At 41.8% G+C, this 25669-nt stretch overlaps 1 pseudogene; it reads right to left on the bottom strand.

Annotated features, from left to right (window-relative positions):
• Positions 1-223: 223 nt before the first annotated feature.
• LOC101634239 lies at positions 224-24746 on the bottom strand (annotated as a pseudogene).
• Positions 24747-25669: the final 923 nt, after the last annotated feature.

The following is a 25669-nucleotide window of genomic DNA, read 5'->3' as shown; positions in this document are numbered from 1 at the left end:
GAACAATCATGTGGTCAACTTCATATGCAAAGTTTTCTGGTGTTCTTCACTGCTGTTTCATCAATGCCCACCTTCCAAGGAAGAGCCATTTGAGGGGAGATATTTACCTCCTTCATTGAAGTCATTTTTCACACTCTAGGTCAGAGGCTTGAGCCTATTGTATTCCTTAGCTCATAGGACTGTTATCAGTGGTTCACTCAAAGTCTTATTCTATTCCTCATTCTCATTCTTTTCTCTGGCAGCCACTCATACAGGGTACTTTATTGATGGTATACCGGACAAGAAAGGGCTCGCTAAGCCCCTCTCCTTTTTCAGGGGATTTGGGATGGATCTGACAGGTCAGGAGATTCTCTGTGTGCTGGATGAGTGGAGTGAAGACTCCCCAGCAGCTGAGAGGCCTCTCTCTTCTTGTGGCTTCTCTGGAGTTGGTGGTCAAAGATGCTGTTAGTCCTTGAAGGTCAATGTAGACCATAAGGTCTCCCACCTTGTTGCTGTAACCAAATTCATTGTCACACCAGAAAATGAGCTTGATAAAGTGGTCATTGATAACAACGCCAGTTCTAGCATCAAAATTAAAGTATGTTAGGCCCTCCCTGATGGCGCAGCGGGTTAAAGCACAGCACTGAGAATCTAAAGCCGCTTCCGCATGAGTTCGATTCCCGCCTGCCCCGGAGGTGACCACATGGCGTGGCAGACCTCTCCTGACCCGCCCGCTGCTCCCCTCAGCAGTGTACTTCGTCGATCTGCCTGTTCTGTTCCCCACTCTGTCTCTGGTGAAGCCTCTCACCGCCCCTGAGCCTCTGGCCTGTACCCCAGTTCTGTATGCACAAATAAATAAATCTTTAAAAAAAAAAATTAAAGTATGTTAAAATCACAGTAAACAACCTGTCCTCAGTGTATCTCAGGGTGCCCTGTGATATCTGCTTTACACCTTCTTTATGTCACTGCATTTGGCAGCTTTCTCCAGGTGGCAGGTGAGATTCACAGTCAACATGTTAGAGGGGAAGACTGAGAAGGTAGGTCAATGAGCTTCCTGTTCAGCTCAGGGATGACTTGCCCATAGCTTTAGTGATGTCAGTAGAAGTGGGGATGATGTTCTGGGCGACCCCTCAGCCATCACACCACAGCTTCCCAGAGGGACGAGCCATGGTCTTTTGGGTGGCAGTAGTGGCATAGACCATGGTCATGAGTCCTTCCATGATGCCAAGGTTTTCATGGATGACCTTGGCCAGGGTGAGGCCAAGTATTTGGTGGTATAGGAGGCATTGCTGAAAATCTTGCGGGAATTGTCATATTTCTCATGGTTCATGCCCATCACAAACGTGGGGCATCAGCAAGAGGGGCAAAGGTGATGATTCTTTTGACTCTGCCCTTCAAGTGTGTCCCAGTCTTCTCCAAGGTAGTAAACCCACATGTTCATCACCCCACAATGTTGGAGGGATATGGCTCCCGGAAGATAGAGACAGATTTACCATTGTTGACAAGCTTCCTGGTCTCAGCTTTGACTGTGCCACTGAACCTGCCATGGGTGGAACAGTTTCCATAGTAGAAACTGTTCCATAGTTCACCCATAGTAGAAACTGTAGACCATATAGTTGAGGTTAATGAAGCAGTCTTTTATGGCAACAATATCCACTTTGCCAGAATTAAAAACAGCTCTAGCAGGCTAGGTCTAGGGCACCTAGCAAGCAAGTTTCCAATCTAGTGAAATCCATTAACTCCAACCTTCACCTTAATGTTTGATGGACACACTGGCACTTCAGAGAAGAGGTAGCTGTCTGTTAACTGGGAGAAAGCAGAGAGCCCACTGTAATTTATTTGATGTGTATCTTTTTGCTTGTATGTTTCTTGTAATATTTACTGTTATGTGCATGTATTTTAAATTTATGTAAGTGTTCTTGGGCTCACTGCTTTCTTTTATTTCCCTTTTTATTTTGTACTATAGTTTTAAGATCTAGGCATGGTCCCGGACCTACATCTAATTTGTTGATCCTAAGTGATACCTAATATTCATCAGATGTGTCCCTGATACCTTATCTATTCAAGCCTCCAGCAATGGGTAAGTAGATTACTTCCAACCCACCATTTGCTTAAAAAAAAAAAACCCAAACTGGTAATGAACACCCTTGTAGCTCTCCCTTTTGGACATGTGTGAGACTATCAATTGGGCTCTGGGGGAGAAATTATTGGGTAATAAGAGACACATGTAATCTTATATATATATTTATATATATATAATAGTTTATTTTTACATCATTTTGTGCATTTTTCCATCTCAGTTGTAATCCCCGTGGGCTTCCCATCATCAAATCACCTGTGTGTCATCACGGGTCTAGTGCACTTCCCTACCCCGACTATTTTTGATCCCACTCCCCACTCTACCTGCGTAAAATGTCTCTAGTATATAGCTGTTCATTATTACTATTATTTTCTCCCCTGGTACTTTATACTCCTGCTCTGAGTGAAACCATCTGGTATATTTCCTTTTCTTTCTGGCTTATTTCACTAAGCATGATCTTTTCCAGCTCCATCCATGTTGCTGCAAAAGGCCTGTGTTTGTTTATTTATTTTTTTGGTTGCTGAGTAATATTCAATTGTGTATATGTACACAATCCACTTTTGGGCATTTGGGTTGTTTCCATGTCTTCCCAATTGTAAATAAAGCAGCAATAAACATGGGGGTGCAGATATCTTTTTGAATAAGTGTTTTTGTGGGACACATGTATTCTTAATTTTACTTAATACTGCCAGGTTAAGGTCCAGAATAACTGTACCAATCTATTATGCCACTGGCAGTGTATGAATGGCTCCAAAAGCACTTAGCAATTATTATTATATAATAATATTAGTATATTATATATTATATAATTATATATAGTATAACAATTAGCATAATTATTAGTAGTATAATAATAGATGTTAAAAATGGTAAAAAGTGATGTAATTCTTAATTTTAATCATATAGTAACACACATAGCAATGCTACAGATAGAGCTTTGGGTTCTCATCAGTTCAGCCCTCTCTGTCTTGTTTCACATCTACTCAGTTGTTAAATCCTATCAATTTATTGCTGCACACCTCCCAAACACATTACCCCTTTTTCTTTACCATAATCTAGGAAACTTTTTTCCTGTCACGATTGCAATTGCTTCCTGATTGGCTTTTTAGCATCCAGATTCCACCCCCTTCTGTATCTGCTACCAAACTAATAATCCAGATTCACAAGCCTTTAAGGCAAGAATAAGGATGCTATGGATGAGTACGGTGAGGATTTTTTTTTTAACTAAAATGTTGATTCTGAGGTTAACAAAGATTTTCTTCCTAGCAGGATCTTTAAATCTAAGGAAATATCAGTCAATTGAAGATATGGTTTTTATATAAATGTCCACAGGGGAATGTCTAAAATGTGGTTATCACATCTTAGTATAAAGAAATTCATTAAGAAGTTTAAAATAGTTGAGTTTGAAATCCACTCACAAGTCAAAGAAATAACTAAATAAAGCCTTGTAGTCATTAGCTGATGCTGCCTTTCTTTTGTTTTTCTAGACTTTGCTGCATCATACCAGTTAGAATTGTTTAATTTGAATTGTTATAAATACCAATTCAAATTAAGGCCAAAAAGAATTAAGGAACAGAAAAGAGGAAATAAGTTATTATGAAAATATACTAGTGTCTCACGGAACCCAAGGGGGATGTATAATCAGACCCCAGGAGGGGAATTTGAAAGTATAACTCTGCAGGCACTCTTCATTTCTCTCAGCTATCTCTCAGGGACCAACCCCAATTTCAGGCTGTTGAGAGGCTGACACAGGCAGGGTCTTAAGGTGGGAATGACATCGGCGAGGTGATATTCCAAAAATTGGGAAATAAAGGGGAGCGGGAGTGAGGAAGACACGGGAGTCGGAGTTGGGTGCAAGTCTTCCTGCTCTGTCTTCAGCAGAGGTTTATTTCCTGCTCTGCCTTCAGCAGGCAGGGGAAGACATTAGCATATGAAAAGGGTTGAGATCACAATCACCTTTTTTCTAAGAATAGTCTGGGGTCATTTTGACCTTTACTTGAGATTATATCATTCTAAAATCAATCAAGGTTAAAAAACAGGTACATAGGTGCACAAAGTTTAAGACTAATATTACTATAGTGAAGATTGATAAAAATAAAGTCCCTTAAACCTTATTTATCACTTGATGGTTTTTTCTACCTGAGACATCCTGGGAGGCAGGAAGAGGAAGTTTCTTGCAAATCAAATTTCGGAAAGGTTCTCTGAAGAAACTTGCTAAAAGGTTTTAAGTGAGTTTCCTTGAGGTCTAGTCAGTAGAAAGCATAATTTGCTCTGAATAGGAGACATAGGTGAATTTCCTTATCTAAAGACTAGATAGTAGAATTCTGAAAGAAGAGCCAGAAAGACTTTTGTGGATTGCTTTGAAGTGTAGTAGGTAAAAAACTTGACTAGCTCTAAAACAGGCAACCTGGATGAATTTCCATATCTAAAGTCAGACAGTAGGAAGTTTGAGTAATTCTGTAGAAGCTGAATAGAAGGCTAGGTGAGATAGTAGAATGATAAGATTTGGGTTTTCCTCCATCCGGCAGTGAAAGAGACTTTGCAGAAACAGCCCTTTTGCTTTTTTATTGATCAGCCAGTTATCAAGTCACTTTTGACTTCAGAGGAATTTCTCACCCTGGTGCAGTGCTTGCTTGTCAGGGCAGGCAGGCCTTATGTGGCTGAGGCAATCCAATTGTAAGCTAAAAGTTGCTCAGAATATTTTAATATTACAATTATACAAAAAAGGGAGGTCATAACATAAGTTAGCAGTGGAAAGTCTGATTTTTCAGAGCTTTTCCCGATCTACCCGGAATCTGTCGGACGATAGACATTGCATAGCTTGTGTCAGCTATCTAACTTTTGGTTTCTTACACTGATTGAGAGACTATCACAGCCATATAGACCCTGAGTTTAAAAGTGTTGGAAGGCACAACCTACCAGAGACCATCTTATTTCTCTCTTGGCCTCAGGATTATCTCACTTTGTCAAACACCTTGGATTTCTGTCACCCAAGAGGCCTGATAATACAGAAATCAGTAGCAAGTGGGGTGCAGCTAATGACAGACCAAAAAAACTGGAACTGCTGGGTGGAGTATGTGGCCTTAATTACATAGTCTGGGTGTTGTTGAAGCATAAGAAACAAAATTCAGGCCTGAGGCAGAATGTCCTCATACATCCTGGACTATATGAGGAAGTGACAGGTGACCAGTGAGTGTGAGGTAGCATCTAGATAGTGTTCACAGAGGCATTTGGATTTGTGTACATGAGAAAATGAGCATGTATGCTGAGGGATGGAAGGGGTGGGCTGGGTAAATATGTTTGTTTTGGTTTCACCAACATTCTTCACTTGAAAAGATTTTTTTTTAAAGATTTTATTTATTCATGCATGCAGAAATGGTGTACAGGCCAGAGGTACAGGGGTGGCAAGAGGATTCACAGAAACAAAATGGGGAGCAGAACAAGCAGATCAACAAAGTACACTACTGAGGGGAGCAGCAGGGGAGACAGGAGAAGGCTGCCATGCTTTGTGAATCACTTCCAGGCCCAGGGATCAATCTTGCACTTAAGCTGCCACAGCTTGGCTTTGCTTTGCAGTGCAGCACTTCAACCCAACCCGCTGTGCCACCAGGGAGGGCCTGAAAAGATTTTGTAGGCCAGATCTTTAAGTGGCATCTATTCCTCAATCCTAGTGCAACAGGTACAGGTTTCATGGACTCCGCCCCCACTCCAGATGCTGGAACTCCAAATCCCATCAGTACCAAGAAGAAGCACGCAGGGATGTGAGGGCGGAGCTGAGCAGCCAGGTTGGGATAAAACCCGGACATGGGGGCTCTGGGGGCGACCTGATGGTTCGCAGCTGAGCAGCCAGGTTGGGATAAAACCAGACATGGGGGCTCTGGGCCTGGTGGTTCGCAGCTGATTGTTTTGGCGCTTAATCAGTTTTCAGCGTGCCGGTGGAGTCCAAGTCAGCAGAACTGGTAGGACATCCTAGTTAACCTGTGTTTCTCTCCCTCTTTCCCTGGGTTATTCCTTTACCTTTATCCTTATAAATAAATCCATTATTTAACCTTTTGAGTGTGTCCATAATACGATTGAATCGTAACCGCATGGGTGAAGACCCACAGACAGGCAACCCAATTCACATTGGGGTGCCCTGTAACACTAGCTCCACTGGCTAGACCTGCCCATAGGACCACCCCCACTTGCCCAGGAGACTGGGAAAGTTACTCTAGATGTGATCACAGGAAGAAGAGGAAAGAAAATGGTAAATGTCCACTACTAGGTCTTCCACATTTCCAAAACTGCTTCAAAGTCTTCAATTCCCCAAAGTTTGCTCTAGTCTCCCCTCTCACCTGCATTCCTCCTTCTCTTCCTGGTTGCAGAGACCCCAGTAGACAGAGTATAGGTTGAATCTGGACACATGAGGTACATGATGAGGTAGAAAATAGTGCGTTGTTGCTGTAGAAAGGGGAAGAGAGAAAAAGAAAAATGGAGAAAGACCCAGATGGTCTCTACTCACCAACTAGATCCAAGAACCTTCCATTCTCTAGCCTACTGAAGAATTAAACTTCTAGGGCTCTCCCTAGAGGCATATCATGGTAAAGCACAGCACTATGAAGCTTTCCACAGCCACTACAGCACTAGTTTCATCCACATGGCACAGCAGACCTCCTGTATAGCCCACTGCTCCCCTCAGCAGTGTATTTCAATCTGTCTGCCTGTTCTGCTCCACACTCTTGTCTCTGGTGAATCCTCTCACCTCCTGCACCCCTAGCCTGTACCCAGTTCTTGTATTCATAAATAAATAATTTTGTTAAGTCATTATCTTTATTTTTAAAAAGATTTATTTATTTATGCATATAGAACTGGGGTACAGACCAGGAGGTGCAGGGGCAATGAGAAGATTCACCACAGAGTGGAGAACAGAACAGGCAGATTGCTGAAGTACACTGCTGAGGGGAGCAGGGCCAGACAGGAGAGGGCTGCCGCGCCATGTGGAAGCTTGTGTTTCAACTTAAGGCATCAAATATGCACTTTATCTGAGATGTAAAATGATGGGGGAAGAGATGTAGAATTCAAAGAAAATGTCATTCTATTTTCAGCTCAGAGCACCCTAACCTAAGCTCACGTGAGGTCTGCTGGTGAGTTTCTGTCTGCTGTTTTGGAGTTGGTATCTGTAGGCTGTTTATCTGTAAGTCAATTTATGAAAATGTGATAGGGAGAGGTAGAGTTCAGAATTTATAATTGAACTAACATTAGAATATGATTTTCAAAAAGATAATGTAAACCAAATCTTAGCATTCCAACATGGTATTTTTATTTCCTTGTGTTTCTTTTTTGGTCTTTATTCCAATATATAAATATACTCACATATTTTTTTACATATTCATCATTTTCAAAAACTATATTGTTAACTACTATTACAAGTAAGAGGAGACTAAGGAAGCTTGATAGCTAAATGAAATGTGGTACTCTAGATAGGGTTTTGGAACAAAAAGGGACATTGAGTAAAAATCTAGGAAATCAAACTAAAATATAAACTGTAGTTAATTATCAGGAATAGGCCCCTCCCTGGTGATGCAGTGGGTTAGAGCGCAGCACTGTGAAGCTGGTCCTGGCCGCTTCAGTGTAGTTCGAGTCCCGGGCCAGAAGGTGACCCACATGGCGCAGCAGACCTCTCCTGACCCACCCGCTGCTCCTCTCAGCAGTGTACTTTGTTGATCTGCCTGTTCTGCTCCCCACTCTGTCTCTGGTGAATCCTGTCATTGCCCCTGCACCTCTGGCCTGTACCCCAGTTCTGTATGCATAAATAAATAAAATCTTTTTAAAATCAGGAATAAGTATTGATGAATTAATTGCAAAAAATATTCCATACTAATGTAATGTCTCAATGATATAGGAAATTAGGTGTGGGGTATATAGAAGCTCCCTGCCACCATCTTCTCAATTCTTCCATAAATCTAAAACTACTCCAAAAAATAAAGTCTACTTATAAAAAATATGACTACATTATTATTCTACCCAGTAATTGTTTTTCTAGTGTTAGACATTCTTGCTGTTTCTGGCTTTCCACAGTTAAAAATTATGTTGTATAACCATCTTGTACATTGAGCTTTTAAATGAATTCAGAACCAGAGTTAGCTTCAGATAAAACTGAAAAGTACCCCCAGAAATCCCAAAACTAAAAAGCACATAAGTTTTTTTTTACATTTAATTTTATATAGTTTTTGCATCATTCTTCATTTTTATACAATGTATGTGTAATCATCTCAGGTATGGTCTCCAAGAAATTCCCACCACCAATTCAACCATATACTATCACCATAGTTCCCTGTATACTTACATCCCTCCCTTGTTTTCATCCAATTTCCTCCTCCTCTACCTGAAGGGTGTCACCGTTTATACTTGCCAGTTGACCTTAGTTTTTCCTTCATTATATTTACTTCCCCCCCCATCCCTTATTTGGGTCCCCTAGATTCCTCCTATAAGAGAAACCATAGCTATTTTTCTTTTTGGGTAATTTCACTGAGCATGATCCCTTCCGGCTCCAACCATGTTGCTGTGAATGGCATGAGTTTATCTTTTTTGATTGCTGGGTAGTATTCCATTGTGTATATGTACCACACCTTCTTGATCCAATCATCTATTTTTGGGCATCTAGGTTGTTTCTATAGCTTACCTATTGTGAAAAGTGCTGCAGTAAACATAGGAGTGCAGGTGATCTTTTGAATTAATGTTTTTGCATCCTTTGGATAAACACCCAGGAGTAGAGTTGCTAGCTCATATGGGAGTTCCATTTTCAAAGCAATGATGAGGAACCTCCAAAAAGCTTTCCATAATGATTGGACCAATTTGCATTTCCACCAGGAGTGTAGGAGAGTTCCTTTTTCTCCATGTCCTCACCAACATTTGTTGTTGCTTGTTTTTGTAATATGTGTCATTCTCACTGGTGTAAAATGGTATCTTACTGTGGTTTTGATTTACATTTCCCTAATTGCCAACGATTTTGAACACTTTTTCATAGGTCATTTGTATTTCCTTTTTGGAGAAGTGTCTTTTTGGCTCATCTGCCATTTATTTGCTTTGTTTTTGTTGAGTTTTGTCAGCTCTTTATAGATCTTTGTGATCAGTCTCTTATTAGAATTGTGTGTAAAAATTTTCTCCCAATCAGTGGGGTGTCTCTTTGTTTTGGTTAATGTCTCTTTTGCTGTATAGAAACTTTTTAATTTGATGTAGTCCCCCTTGTTTATCTTTCCCTTCACTATCTGTGCTTTGGGTGATGTGTCATCAAAGATATCTGAGGTGTATGTCAGATAGTGTTTTGCCTATATTTTCTTCTGTCTATTTTATGGTTTCAGGGCTTATGTCTAGTTCTTTGATCCATTTTGAGTTGGTTTTTAAAAAAACGTGTTTTTTTCCCCTTTAATATTTAATAGAAACTTCCATCAGGATTAAGAATTTGAGTTCAGAGAAATGAATGGGGAAAGCTGTAGGGACTTATTGGGTGTCTAGGATTTCTACCTTTGACCGAAGCTCTGGGAGCTCAGATCCTACCACAGGCTGCATATGGAATGACAAAAAACAATGAAGGGATGGAAATTCCACCCATAGGAATGGAATAGTTCTATAGACTTGTTTCTTCCAAGCACAGTGAAAAGCACTAAGTTTTAATGATTGTTCCTTCTCCTTTTCCAAACATCCAACAGTACTTTCCCCTATCTTCCAGCCTTTTAGAGACAGTTCTAGCCCAATACTCATTGCTGCAGTGAACATCTGTCAAGCACCTGCACTGTGACAGATAACAGATAAACAGGAATACCTCTGAGCAAATACTACTTTCCTTAAGATAAGAATATTTCCTAAGGTTATTTCTGGGCATCTACACTTGCCTGTTTGCATTTAGAAAATTGAAGCCTATTTCATCTTATGTATGGAAATCTTTTCTTTAGATAGTTTTCCTTTTTCTTAATAGAAAAACTATGTATAGAACCTAAGTAATGAGTATGCTTTGATGCTTTGACCTAAACTTGATCAAGAATGAAAAGCAAAAAAAATGAAAAGCCATTTTTTGTGTTGGTCAATATGATACAGTCAGAAAAGTGCTCTCATTTATTAAACCTGTGTCCATTATCAAAATTAGATCATTGAGACAAATGAGTGTTGGACAATAATTAAATATTTTTAAAAAGATTTATTTATGCATAATTAAACATAATTAAATTTTAAGAGAAATAAACCAGTGAGAGATAATTCCCTCTTTCTTATGGGATAGTTCAGGAAAAGAGAACCCAGTGAGAGATAGATGGAGTGTTTAGGAGCAGTGGGGATAGAATGGAAGAGTGGGACAGACAGGGCCCTATAAAATATCCAAGCCCTGCTCACATTCACATAATATGACTTATGTTGCATCCACACATTTGGAAGATCCTTTCATCTCAACCCTTTTCTAATGTCCTCTCCAGGGTAGTACAGCTGGAGACCGGAACTGAGCAATGGTCCAACTTAGTTAGCCATTACCAGCATGTCCAGGGTGAGTCACGTTCATTTTGAAAGGACTCATACACAGGTTTGGATCTAAGAAGCCAGGAAGTACTGAATGGTTGGAGACCTTTTTAATTTTTTTCTTTTAGTCTTTTTATACAATAAAGTAATCTACTGGCTTCTTACTCCCAGTGGAGAACATGCATTTTTTTTATGCTTTTTCCATCTAAGAATTCATTATGTGGTAGGAAAAAAATGACATAAATTTACAGCAAAGAAAAATACCAGTGTAAGAGAAATCTCAGCACTTTTCTAAAAGACTGAAAGTAGAAGTAGTTGCTGATGAAACAGAGTGCCTAGAATATGCAAAAAGACAGAGTTGCAAGGGACAGAACCCCATAAAACTCAAAAACTCAGAACACCAGGAATAGCCACAAGAAGAGAGAACACTTGGACATGAAAACTGAGAAATAAGTTGAATTTCTATGAATAGATCACTGTATCTTCCTGCACCTTCTTTTATCCCCATCCCCACACAGAAACCCCAGCATGCAGACATCCACCTCTCTGCGGCTGTTTATAACATGCATGACTGGCCACTTGGTTAACAGGCCAGCCTAGAACAAAATTCTCCAACAGACAAGGCCAACACAAGTCATAGAGTCCCAATTAGACCCATTCTTACAGATAAGTGACTAAGTATTACCAGGTGTTTGAAACCTGTAAGATGAAAGAGAGTAGCCAAAATACAACAAGATCAAGAGGCTATGAAAAAGAACAACTAGAGAAGCAAGAATGAGTTCCTGGAGTAGATATGTATCTTTGATAAAATAATTCAATATTGTATGATAAAGAAATAGAAAATAAAAGGTTAACAACATTAGAGAATAGAAATCCCAGAGATTACAAATGGATAAAACAGAAGGTGGGAAATTAGTAGAGAAATAGTAGAAGAGAACTGGTCAGAATAAAAGAGCATTAAAGGTTCTCCAGACTAGAACCTCCCTGGTGGCCTGGGGGTTAAATGTCAGCACTATTGCTGAGACAGTCCCCCTCCAACAAGGAGCTAACACACATGGCATAGCAGACCTTTGCTGTTTTGCCCATTGCTCCCCTTAGCAGTATATTTCAGTGCATCTGTTCTGCTCCCCAATCCGTCTCTCTGGTGAATCCCTCCACACCTCTGGCCTAAAATTAAATAAATAAAATATTTTTTAAAACCAACAAATCTCCAGACTAAAAAGGATCTCCAAATTCAAAGCATGTGATTGTTTTGTCCTAACTTCTGTGATCAGCCACAAGAAAGGAAGTTGGGAAAGCAGAGAGGCTGAGCAAGCAGAGTTTATTGCTCCGGTACAGCAGCTGAGACAGGAGCCCCTAGGTTGGGGTCCACAGCTACTGCCAGCGCAATAAGGGGGAAGGGTCTCTCATATAGATTCTAAACTCAGATTCCAAAGGGGGTGACTCATCGCTGTGTCCCTGATGGGAGGCCCAGTTCTCTGTCACCTTCAGCTAGTCCCATCCAGGATGCAAGGTTAGTTTATTACCACTTGGATCCAAGGCAAAATTCGTTACCGCTCTAATTCAGTCTTTGTCAGTAAATCTTTGGTCACTCCCAACAGTGATTAAAAAAAGACTCACATTTTGATTAATCATTGTGTTATGATGAAGATTAAAACAAATCTGAAAAAAGAATTTAAAAAAATATATATATTCATAATTTGTTTATCATGAATAAAGAAAAGATCCTAAAAGTTTCAGAGATGGAGTAATTTGAAATAGACTTAAAAATTAGACTTATATGAGTGCTAACTTGTAGTCATAGATGCTCTAAGGCATTAGAATTAGTGCCCTTAGAATTCTGGGCATTATTTCTGAGGATTTTCGATCTTTGATTTTATATCCTGCCATATTTTCTGTCAGTGAGAAGGCAGACAAAAATGTTTTTGGACAAATAAGTGACCTTTGTTTCCAACTAACCCTTATGAGGAAGTCACTGAAGATATTTACTCAAATAAGGCAAGTGGAGCAAGCTAACAAACATGAATACTTGTGATTGATTCAAGCAGGAAGATCATGAAAGGCCCAGGATGAGAATTCTAGAGTGAACAAATATGTTAGTCCAGAAGGAAGGAGCCAGAGAAAATACAAACTGAAAAGATTTGACATCCTAGAGAATTTGAAGACACTTAAAGCAATGAGGAAAGTTATGTTTATTTGTAGGAAACATCCATTTCTAAAAATAATCATTGCAAAATTCTTCTGATTAATCTACCCTATAGTTTTCTCCTCTTCTTTGTACCCTTCTAGGAGCTGGCTGTCTGAACAGAGCTTACCCAGAATTTGGGGGTATGAGGTCTGAAACTTCCTCCCAGGCATCTGTTCACAAGAACTACTAAAAGTTTAAATGAAACCTTGAGGACAACTTTTGTCTCCAATCTGCTATTAGGAAGAGTTTAATGTTCTTTCCTTGGTAAAAGTTACTCCAAGAAAGTTGTTTTTTTTCTTTCAGGAAGATTAGTATGCCCATGTTGTTTATGAATCTGGTCACCTGGACTTGTACACTTTGGAAACGGAGGAAGCTTGAGCTGAGAGTTAAAAGAGAAAATAGAAATGGAGATTTTGTAAAATGAAGGGACAGAACTGTAATTAAATCATATGACTTGTCTGATAATTTTGTACATCAGTGTTGGCAGAAAAAAATGGAGAAATTATCAGCTAAGAAAAACAGAAGTTGACTAATGATATTTCACATTATAAAAATGTCATAAGAACCTTGGCAAACGTGGAGAGAACTTGGACACTTTATGTGATATGCTTGTACCTTCTTACAAAATAGGGGGAGTAAAAAGCAAAAGGAAAAAATGATTTCCAAAGCATCAATGTGGTCTGAAAGAGCCCTATTAATGGCTTGCCTTCCCTTGTGAGGAGCAGAACCAGCTGGTATGCACCTCTGGAGCCCAGATACCGACTCTTATACTTTTCCCCTGGAAGAGGAGCTAAGATTCTGGGAAAGAAACAAATTGATTTGGTCTCTTAACATCAGAAGCATTTCAAACTGAGCCAGAAGCCTCCTGTCAGTCACTTAACAAAACAATATGAGTTCAAAGAACTCTGGGCAGATCCAGATGGCTGATGCCTTTTAAAACAAGCACCCCTTAGCAGTTTGAAATCCTTGGGTACCCCTCCATTGCATGCTAACAATGACAGTCATAAGTAGTTAGGGAAAAGATTTCACAAGGGAACTAAGAGGTGATGTGATGTACACACTAGTTTGCCTATTTCAACCTAGAAATAATCAAACTATATATAATATAATCAAGGGAGCATCTGAAAATAAGAATCATGATTCAGGTCCAGGATCCAGGGAAGTCCTAACGAGTGTCCCACCCAGGTCTGGGCATAAGGTAGTTGTAAGGGCCAAGGAGGGGGGTGCCCTAACTAAGCTTAGACCACTTGAAGTTTTTCGATGGATTGACAAGAGTCTTCAAGGCAGAATGTGGAGTATGAAGTCTTTGTAACCAACAGCAGATGGGCTTCCTGTTTCTTTCCTAATCATTAGGAAAGAAGAACAGGATGTTACTGTTCTTTTGTAGTCACAGAAAAAGAGAAATCCATGAGGGGATTGAGTCAGGTTGCTAAGACTTTATCTGTAAGGCTCAACACGGCAGGTTAGGGGCAAGATGGAGTCTGACTCAAATAGGTTTCACAAATATAACCATGTTGGAGTCCAGCCTAAACACATAGCAGGGCAGGATCTTTAAAGGTGCGAAACAACGTGGTTGTGCAGATTCTCAAAATGAGGGAAGGGAAGCAGGAGCAAGGAAGACACGGGAATCAGTACTGGTTGCAAATCTTCTGCTCAGTTGTCAGCAGATCTTTATACTGTGTAGCAAGTAGTTAGTTACAATAATGCATAAGGTGAGGTAAGTTAATAAGAATTCATCATTAAAGTTCTCAAGGAAAAGGGGACACTTTATGGTATACTAAATTATATACATTTGTGATGATGACATTCAGGTATACAGGATGTTTATAACTCAAAGGATAAGGGTTCTGGGAAAGGATGAGCTTTATGTTAGCAAAGGATTGTTAGGGTTCTTAGGGAAAGACTAGATTATGTTAGCATCAGTGATTGTCTAAAGAGAAGCTAATGGCTAAGATTAGCAGGGAGTAGTTAGTGATTGTTTTAGGGAAAATTTAAGACTAGCAGAGAGTAGTTAATGATTGTTTAAGAAAAGGGTAAATTTAAATTAAAGGAAGTTACACAGTCATTCATTAAGCAACACCTGTGAAAACAATGTTAGGAAATCGTTGGTGAGTTCTTATGCCCTGGGAGTCTTATCTGAGGTTTTCTTTTTGTTTCAAAAGACAGAGGAAGGCTTGATGCTCTGGGGACCTTTTCCCTCCCAGGGCTTGCTTTTTATCACAGGAGACAAAGGAATTTCCTGCACTGGGGCAACTCATACTTGCCATTTTATGAAGCTAAGGCAATCCAGTTGTAAACTGATCTTTGCTCAGAATATTTTTGATATGCTTATACGAAAAGGGAGGTTGCAACATAATCTAGCAATGGAAATTCTGATTTTTCAGAGGTTTTCCTGTAACAGGGTGGTCCCTAGGAAAAGGGCAAGTTCCAGGTTCCCTGCCCCACCCAAAAGGAGGGTGGAGCTGAGAAGAAAAAAGAAGGAAGCAGGATGGAAAACTAGAAGGACCTGAGGAAGCCACATGGAGCAGCTAGCATGTGATGAAGAAACATTCTTGTGTTGTGCCAGGTTTCGAGTCTCCCAAAGACTACCAAGAAGCCTATTCCGATGCAAAACACACGAGGGTCTTTATTGCAAGCTCAAGCCTGGGCTCCCAACATGCACAATTAACGGCCGAAGTTGAGAGCCCTGAGCTCAGGGAACGCAGGGTTTTTATTACAGAAGAGGGGACCTTAGCACATCTGGCGTTTTCCTGCTATGTACTGGTTACTTGCCTGCTTGCTGATTGGCTGTTGCTATGGGATGAGCAAGATTAGGACATTTACAGTTAAATTCGGCCTTGGCACCTTGTTGATAACCGAAACTTAGGCCTGGCTGTTCAGAAGCTTTCTGAAGTGCCGCTTCCGGCTAATCGGAGCCGAGTCCGGCGAGGGACGATGAGGTAAAAGAAAACACAGGACACCAAGGTTCTTCATCCAGGAGTCTCTCTTTATTGTCCGTGACCCCCCTTTATATATCATTAGGCAGCAAGGGTGGGAGTTTGGAGGAGAAGAGTGGAATTTTACTGAGAAGGAGGTATGGGGGAAGTGAGGAATTTCTCTTATCACACCTCCCCGGCAACTGCCAGATGCCCACACTCCCTTTATGGCACAGGTGTATGCCCGCACTCCCTTTATGGCACAGGTGTCGGCACTCCCTTTATGGCGCCTCAGGCTGTTAGATAGGATGACCACAAATCTGCCCGGTGCAAGGGTCTGCACTCCCTCACTCCCTTTATGGCGCCTCAGGCTGTTAGATAGGATGACCACAAATCTGCGTCCACCTTATCGTCCACCTTATCGGTTCAACCATCTGTTGCCACGGTAGCACAGCGGTGGGCGCATTCCTCGGAGTCCAAAGAGCTGGGTGCAATCGCGACACCAACACTGAAGCCTGTCATGGCGTCAGTTTGGTCTTTCACTCGTTTCCTGACCCTGGACTGGCTAAGGCAGATGTGGGTGAGATACCTGTAGGGAGGTGACTATGGCAGTGTTTATATTGATTTTAATTTTGCTCTTTTCCTCCTAGATTTGTCTGGCCATTTCTGACCCTTTTCCATGGGTCCCGGCCAGAAGGTGCTTTAGGCTTGTGGCAGCTTTCAGGCCTTGCTTTGGGCTAATCTCTTTTGGGTGGACTTTTTGCCCATGAGGGGATAGGTAACTTCAGGTGTTTGATTTAGAAGTTATATTCTTTGTGTTCCATATTGTATATTTACTGTATTAAAGTCCCTTTTCATTAGTTTTATATGTTTTGTTGACATAGCAGATAGTAGAACCCACTTAGAGCAGGCAGGTTTGGGGCTTTAGGGGTGCCCCCTCTCCCTGTCCTGTAACAGATTTGGTGTCCTGTAACATTCCCTTCTGCCTGGAATTTATCAGATGACAGAAATTGCATAGCTTGTGTCATAACTAATTTAAAGTTTTATATCAACTGGCCCAAGCAGTGTCAGTGGTGCACTGGTATTTTTTTGGTCAAACTCTAGTATGTAAGTGATAGGAGTAGGCTTGGTGAGTAAAGGAGGTCGTAAAAGACATGGGTCAAACATGAGCAATGAGGGTGAGTGTAGAAGATGGGGGGATATTTGTGGAAAGTGAGGTTAAACTTTGGAAGGTGAAGAAAGAATTGTGGAAGATGAAAACTGTGAGAGGTGGGGAAATCTCAGATGAGCCCTATTAAGCAGAGAGAACATCTGTATTAGAAAATGGGAGGATGTCAGGGTTAATTAATGGAGATAAAATCGTAAGTTCAGTAAGTTCAGGTTATTGTGCATAGGTCACCAAGTTCTTGTAAAGAGTTGATCAAAAAGAAAAGGGAGGTTGCACATCGCTTGGGAAAGTGGAAAACAGAATAGGTTGGCTTTGTGAGGCTGAAGCAGCTGAAAAAAAGGAGAAGTCAACTCAGGTAAGGAAGGAGTCAGTGTACTAGAAAAAGAGAACAGTAGGTTATGAGAGAAATGTCAAGAAATTAAAAATAGACTCCTTTTCATAAGAAGATAAAAAAAATCAAAGAGTTATGTAAAATAGGTGAGAGAATAAGAAAAAAAGATACCAAGGTTTGTCTAAGTTTTAAGTGTCTTAGATATAGACATGGGTCAAATGCAAGCAAAGAAAGCCAACTTCCTTCTGGAATGTGAACCCAAAGGACAGTGAGAAAAGCCAGACAGGTGGGTCCAACACAGCACCTGTCAGACCCAATAGAGACAAGGACATGGCAGGAGGTTATTGTGCTCACTCAGCTGGACTGAGTTCTAGAGCTTCCCTGACTGCAGTCACGAAGGAGGAGCTTGTGCTTTCAAAGCAGGACCCCCTCCCTATCCCTATAGGACCCCTCCTTTCCCTGGGCCAAGCAGGGACCCCCATGTGCACCCTTCAACAAGAACTCAAGGAAGCCCTCTCCTGAACACATGCAGGTGCTTCATCCCTCTGCCAGGATGAACCTCGTTAGACCCTTTGGCTATGTGCATGGAGCCCCCAGTTCCTCTTCCACTCGTGCACTATCGCTCCTCACCCATCTTCCAAAACCTCCTCTCCTGAGTTTTCACTGTGTCTGTGGAGTTCAAAGTCAATTAGCAGAATTCTGATCTATTGGAGACTAGCTCCAACTTTTGAGGTGTCTGGAGGCAACACAGGCAGGACCCTAAGATGGGAAGGCGTTGGCGAGCGGATATTCCAAAAGGGGAAACAGGAGCGGGTGTGAGGAAGACACGGGAGTCAGGATAGGGTGCAAGTTTTCCTGCTGTCCCTTCAGCAGGTCTTTATTTATACTGTGTAGCAAGTAGTTAATTATAATAATGCATAAGGTAAGTTAATGAGATATCTCCATAAAACATTGTCAAGGACAAGGGGAAAAAGCATTCTTTTAACAATTTATGGTATAATAGATTATCCGTTTTGTGATAGTTATCATGTATATAGCTGTCTAGTTATCACTCAAAGGAAGAGGGGTCTGGGAAAGGGTGAGCTTGTTAGCAAAAGGTTGTTAGGGGTCTTGGGGTAGTAATAAATTGTGTTAGCAGTGTTATCAGTGATTGTCTAAAGAAAAGCTAATGGCTAATTTAAGGCTAGCAGAGAGTAGTTAGTGCTTGTTTTAAAAAAGGAGTAAATTAAGAGAAAGTTGTACAGTTGTATATCAAACAACACTTGTGTAGTCAAGGTTAAAATTTGTCCATTATTCCCTGGGAGCCTTATCTGAGGTTTGCTTTTTTATTTAAAGAAAACAAGGAAGCTTCCCAGGAGTTTTTTATGTCCTGGGGTCTTATTTCTCCTGGGGCTTGCCTTTTTCTCAGGAGACAGAGGAATTTCTCCTCCTGGAGCAGCTTGCCTGAACCAGGCAGCCGCCTGTGTAGCTAAGACAATCCAGTTATAAACTGAATGTTGCTCAGAATATTTTGATATTATGTTTATACAAAACAAGGAGGTCATAACATAAGTTAGCAGTGGACAGTCTGATTTTTCAGAGCTTATCCCGATCCACCCGGAATCTGTCAGACGATGGACGTTGCATAGCTTGTGTCACTGATCCTCATCCTTCTGCACAGATGTGCTCTTTCCTCTCTTGCTCTGACCTGTAATTCTTACCTGAGGACTCTGCTTTCTTTGCAGTCCCGAGTAGTATTGGGTGCTCTCCTACAGCCTTCAGGAGAGGATCTGAGGATAAGTTATACACACACTATATATATATATATTATATACGCACACATACATACACACTATATATATACACACACACATATATCTATATATCCAAAAGTGCAGGAAAGGTAAACAATACTTGCACAAACACAAGAGGGCTGCAGAGTCCCAGATGGCAGCCTGGGAGGAGAGCTGCCTCTGCTGCTTAAAAAGGGAAGAAGTTTGGTGAGAAGCACCAGCATTGGCACCGGGGGGGAGGGGGGGGGCGGTGCTGCTCCCACATTCTCCTTTTCTTCATTGCTACTGTTTTGTCCTGACTTCTGTGACCACCACAAGGAAGAAAGGCCAAAAGGCTGAGCCGGTAAAGTTTATTGCTCCCAGAGAGCAGCTGAGACCAAGCCCCTAGGGTGGGGTCGCAGCTGCTGCCAACTCAAAAAGGGGGAAGGGTCTCTTTTTTTTTTTTTTTAAGATTTATTTATTTGTGCATACAGAACTGGGGTACAGGCCAGAGGCTCAGGGGCAGCGAGAGGCTTCACCAGAGACAGAGTGGGGAGCAGAACAGGCAGATCGATGAAGTACACTGCTGAGGGGAGCAGCGGGAGGGTCAGGAGAGGTCTGCCACGCCATGTGGTCACCTCCCGGCAGGCGGGAATCGAACTCATGCGGAAGCGGCTTTAGATTCTCAGTGCTGGGCTTTAACCCGCTGCGCCACCAGGGAGGGCCGGAAGGGTCTCTTATATAGGTCCCAAGCTCAGATTTCAAAGGGGTGATTCATCCCTGTGTCCTTGATGCGAGGTCCAGCTAGTCCCATCCCAGATGCAAAGTCAGTTTATTATCACCTTATTACCCTTAGATGCAAGGCTCAATTTATTACTGCCCTTATCAGCAAATCTTTGGTTCAACAGCTACTTCCAAATGCTCCCTCTTCCATAATGTAAAGAGATTGTACTATCCACAACTCCTATTTATTGGGTCATTTATGACTCCCTCCACCATGCTTTGAAGATTTTCTCTCCTGGATCACTCTCTCCAGCATTACTCCAACATCATTCTTGGAGACTTCTATATCCACATTATGATTTTTCTAGAACCTTGGATTTAAATTCATTGATAGTCTATTCTCCACAAATCTGCCCCTTTTAGGTAAGACAGCATCCACCACATGTACAGCCTAGACCTTCCACAAGTAGGTCATTGGGAGTAATAATGATCAGGGATAATCCTACTACCTTGTAGTTGTCCATAACTCTGTATTCTAGCTACTGGGAACACAAAACCTCCCCACTAGGCCTCTTATCTCCTTCACCCTGCTGCTCCAGCACCCTATAGTAAATGCATTCCTGAGGGAATCAAAGATTAGCATCACCAACACAGCTTGAAAGATGCAGAGCAGTTATTCCTACCACAGTTCCATTTAATTTGTCCTTTTGACAGATGCCAAACCTTGATGGATTTTGTTGAGTGACTATGGATTATTGTAAGCATAATCAGGTAGTGAATCCAATTACAGTTGCAACCTGGAAATGGTATCTTTATTGGAACAAATCAATATAGCCCCTGGCATCTGGAAATTGTTTTCTTTGCAATTCAAAAGCAATCTGCCTTGCTAGTGACAGCCAGCATGACTTCACTGTTTTTCCTTGGGGCTACGTCTGGCATAACATAGCCAGAGGGGGGTCTCCATCTTCCTGATAACCCACAGAACATCATGCTGGTCCATTACATTGATGACATTATGCTAATTGGACCTGGTGAGCAAGCATCCCAGCTACTTTGAAGCACATGCTTTCCAGAGAATGGGGAGATAAACCCTGAAAATTCAGGGACCTGACACTTAGATAGAGTTTCTGGGAGTCCAATTATCTGGGGGAATGTTGAAATAAAGGTTTTTTAAATGAGAGACAGATTGTTTCACACATTGTATTGAGTAGCATGAATAAAGAAGCACAAAGCTTGGTAGGCCATTTAGATTTTGGAGGCAGCATATTCTAAATTGGAGCATTTTGCTCCAACTCATTTACCAAGTCATCTTCAAGGCTGCCAGTTTGGAGTAGGTCTAGAGCTGTTACAGAGTAGCCCAGAGTGAACTGGGCCGCCAGTCTGTGGGGCCTCACCCCCACGTGCTCACAACTGCAGGTACACACAAAAGGGTCAATAATGGGTTTATTTACAAAAGGGAAAAGGAATAGGAAACAACCCAGGGAAAGAGAGCGGGATACAAAGTAACTGGAATACTTTCTAAATACTTGATACAAAGTAACTGGAATACTTTCTAAATACTTTCTAATACTTAGAAAGTATTCCAGTTACTTTGTATCCCGCTCTCTTTCCCTGGGTTGTTTCCTTCAAAAATGAGACTAAGTGATGATACAGGCACACTCCTGCTTGAGATGGGGTGCTGCTGTTAGCCCAGGATAGTCACATGGAAATGTCAATCATAACAATGGTTAGAATCAAAGGTAAGCCAAGGAAACGTGACACACCACAGGCCCTCCCTACTGCTGTCACTACTGGTATGACTGAGAGACCCTAATGTCCTACATTAAATTCATTCTGTTAGAGACGGTGGCCAACTGCAACCTCCATAAAAGATTTAGTACACAAAGATTACTGATACAAGTGATGATCCGCCTAGTTAGTCCTGAAATGGTCATTGATGTCTTTCTCCTCTATCCATTGTCCATCCTAGCACTTCATCTTGTCTAGCTTGCTTGTCGGTAGGATGAACGAGACCTTCACCCCTCCAGGGTCCACTCTCTTGGTGACCTTGCTGCTTGCTGGCAGATAGTGGTGCTGCCATTATCCAACATGAGAGTACCAAGAGACATCATTGAACCCCAACATTCCAGGTCCTCCCTGTCCTCATTAGTGGCAGCTCTTCTAACTCATGCTATTTAGGGTCAATCACACCTGCCAATATAGAAATGTTTTCAATGCCTGTGGGTCCACAGGAGCTCATTAAGGTGCTCAGAACCACCAGATAACAGTTGTAGATTCCGGCTTAATAGAAGTTTTACCTTGTCTTCTAGTGGAAAAGTCCTCTCCCCATAGAGCTAAGACCCGAAAGCCAGCAGTCTAAGGCTGAAGAGTTGAACAAAAATTGGGGATTGGTTACTGGAAGAATGGAGAGAGGGGTCAATCTTATGTCCTTATCTGCTAGCTACTGGTTTAGTGAATACACATCCCCTTGGAGGGCAGGACCCTACAGAGTTCTGTCCCCACATTGTAACCTTATCCTGCAATAGACCATCTCACCTTTTTGTTTTGCCAGATGTAATATGGTATACAGTAGAGCAAATGTGATTATTATCACACATTTCTTTGCCATAAAATGGAACCTTTGAGGCAATATTATATGGAATTCTATATCACTTAATCAGACATACTCTTTAAGTCCAAGCTCTTGGGATAGTGCACTTAGGGGGTCCTCCCTGGTGGCACAACGGGTTAGAGCGCCGCACTGCAAGCTAGCCCAATCGCTTCAATGAAAGTTCATTCTCCAGCCCCGGAGGTAATCCACATGGAGTGGCAGGCCTCTCCTGACCTGCCTGCGGCTCCCCTTAACTGTGTATTCCATCAATTTGCCTGTTCTGCTCCCCATTCTGTCTCTGGTGAATCCTCTCACCACCACCCCCCCCCCGGCACCTCTGGCTTGTACCCCAGATCTGTATGTATAAATAAATAAATCTTTAAAAAGCATTTAGGGCAGGTAAGATGAGAATTTCCAGAGCAGTTATCAATTTCAGTAAGGTGGAGTCATTTCCCCGCCCTCCACCCCCAACACACAGTGGATGGGACCGTTTGTAATAAACTTGCCACTGAATGGCTGGCTCCTGCCTTGAAGGGATGGCACCACACCAGGAGGTTAGCATCAGTTTATACTGCTGACAGAGCAGGCAATCATTAATAGGCACAGCCAAATCTACCTGGAGAAGGAGTCAATGCTGCCGTCTAGTGGACAACCTCTATCCCTGCCACTATAAGTAATCTGATCAAAGGTCGGTCCATTGTGAAAATATTGGGTAACCTAAGACTGAGCTGGCTGGTTTCTTTTAGGTGAGTCACCTCACACCCTGGCTGCAATGACTTCTCTCTGGTGTATGCTCTCTGATGAATATTAACACATGACACCAAGATCTATTTACTTTTATGTATTTATTTCCATTGGTCTATCTACAGGATCATCCTCTAGGCCACTTTGTCTCCAATTTCCAAATCTTTTTCATTCCAGGCCCCTGGCCAAGCAGCTAAGTCATTCCCTACTGCTCCAGAAATCATGGATTTTCTCACCTCAAACTACTTTATTTCACTCAGAGCACCAAGTGTCCTGCTCACTATTTCTTTTAGGGTTTCACTAAATGAAGAATGAATGTGGCATTTGTTCCATTTGGCTAACAAAGACACATCAAAGCTTTCCATCATGAAGGGATCAAAGTTACTTTTTTCCCTTACCAACTGATTGGAAGAAACAGTTTTTGTGTGTGTTTGTGTGTGTGTGTGTGTGTGTGTGTGTTTTAAGGGTAAGGCATCAATGCAACAAAGGCAGGTGATATGGTCTGGGCCACTCATTCATGCAACTTACTTGTATCTGAATCTGCTCTGGCCAAATCCCAAATATACGATAGAAAGTAGATGGAAAGCTTCCATTTCTGCCTGGACCTGCCAGAGTTCTTTTTTTCTTTTTTCCTTGCAAAACAGGCAGATTGACGAAGTACACTGCAGAGGGGGGCCAGCTGGTGGGTCAGGAGAGGTATGTTGTGCAATGTGGATCACCTGTGGGGCCGGGGATTGACCTCACACTGAAGTGGCTTCACCTAGCTTGCAGTGCTGCGCTCTAACCCGCTGCACCACCAGAAAGGACCTGCCAGAGTCCTTATGTTTTCAAGATTCCATTTGAATCTAGCATTCTTCTGATAAATTGGAGCAATATTCCTAAGTAGGATGTATATTGCTCCCCAAATCCAAAGAGGTCCCACCAAAACACTGCCTCTTTCTTGATGTCATGGGTTATGACCTGTAACAACTTGTCCTTTATTTTGAAAGAACATCTTAAGAGTTCCTCAGAACAGTGGGCCCCTACAAATTTCCATGTGGCTGTCCACTGAATAGTTGTAGGATTTATCTCCCATGCTCTAATATGTTTCTTACTAAGATATCTAGAACACTTGACATTTTCTTTCTTTCTTTTTTTTTTTTTAAAGATTTATTTATTTGTGCATACAGAACTGGGGTACAGGCCAGAGGCTCAGGGGTGGTGAGAGGCTTCACCAGAGACAGAGTGGGGAACAGAACAGGCAGATTTACGAAGCACACTGAAGGGAGCAGCGGGCGGGCCAGGAGAGGTCTGCTGCACCATGTGGTCACCTCCGGGGCAGGCGGGAATCAAACTCATGCAGAAGCGGCTTCAGATTCTCAGTGCAGTGCTTTAACCTGCTGCGCCCCCAGGGAGGGCCGGCATTTTCTTTCTTTTTACATCATTCTTCATTTTGTGCATTTTTTCATCTCAGTTGTAATCCCACCAATTCACCCACACTTGACACTTTCTATTCCCCAGGCCTATTCAGCAATTTGCCACCAAGATAGTAGCAAATGTAGTGACACAACTACCAGAGCATTCAGCTCTCTAAACTATACAAAGACTGGGAATAGAGACGGAGGGGAAGTATTCTCAAGAGAGCAATTTAGTGGAATGGAAGGTGAGGACATAGCTTACTTTGGGGTTGTGAGGGAATGAGAATTGAGGACATGGACAACTCTTGAAGAGCTCAACTGAGAAGGACCCCCAGCAGTGGTGTCCCCAGCTAGCTCAGTGACACTTGTCTGGGCACTCACACTGCCCAGCTCCATGGTTATCCAGTTCCTCATTGGTCTGTATCCTCTCCTGTCCCCCAGTTCTCAACACAGTAGCTAGCATATAGCACATCGAGCAATTAATGAATGAATGACACCAGGGATGTTGGTAGTCATGGAGATGTACTGCTCAGATACCCTCCAAGGAAGGACTTGCTGCCATGGACAAGTCCTTATGGAAAGTGGTCAGCAGACTGCAGCTGTTGGCTCTGGCATGGACTCTGAGCAGCCCTTTGTGGAGATGGTGTTGTCGGGGGTGTGCGGGTGTGGCTGGAGGACACGGACAGGCCATATTTCAGAGTCACTCTGGCGAAGGCTTCAGTAGGTCTGGGTTGGGTTCTTCTTGCAGGTCTTCTGCCCCCACCTCACCTCCTTCCTATAGATATCAATCCTATTAAAAATAATTTTTAATTTATATAACAGTCTATTTTTACATCATTTTGTGCATTTTTTCATCTCAGTTGTACTCGCCATGGGCTTCCCATAAAATAAATTTTAACTGAGGAAATTTTGATGCTCTTTATTGGATTTAGTCAATTATTTATGTGTGGGGTGGCACCCAATCTAGCAGATAGAAAGGTTCAAGGAGCTATAAAAAATAAAGACTTTTATGAGCAGAAAGGAACAGGAACAAGAAAGTGATATGGAGCATTGTAGGATTGCTTGTTACAAGGTTACTTTCCCTATTTGGGATTACCTAATTTAGGGTGACAAGGGATTCCTGATTGTTTGAAGATTCCATTTTGGGGAGAGCTTATATTGTAATTAAGTCTTGGTTTGGTGACCTGGGACTTAGCATAAGCAACTCCATTTTGAGTTTACTGTTTGTTTTTAATAATCTTGTTTTTTTTTTTTTAAAGATTTAATTTATTATTTATTTGTGCATACAGAACTGGGGTACAGGCCAGAGGCTCAGGGGC

Source organism: Condylura cristata, unplaced genomic scaffold (genome assembly GCF_000260355.1).
Source record: "Condylura cristata isolate star-nosed mole 26May11 unplaced genomic scaffold, ConCri1.0 scaffold00015, whole genome shotgun sequence".
NCBI lineage: Eukaryota > Metazoa > Chordata > Mammalia > Eulipotyphla > Talpidae > Condylura > Condylura cristata.
This window is presented reverse-complemented; position numbering and strand designations above follow the sequence as displayed.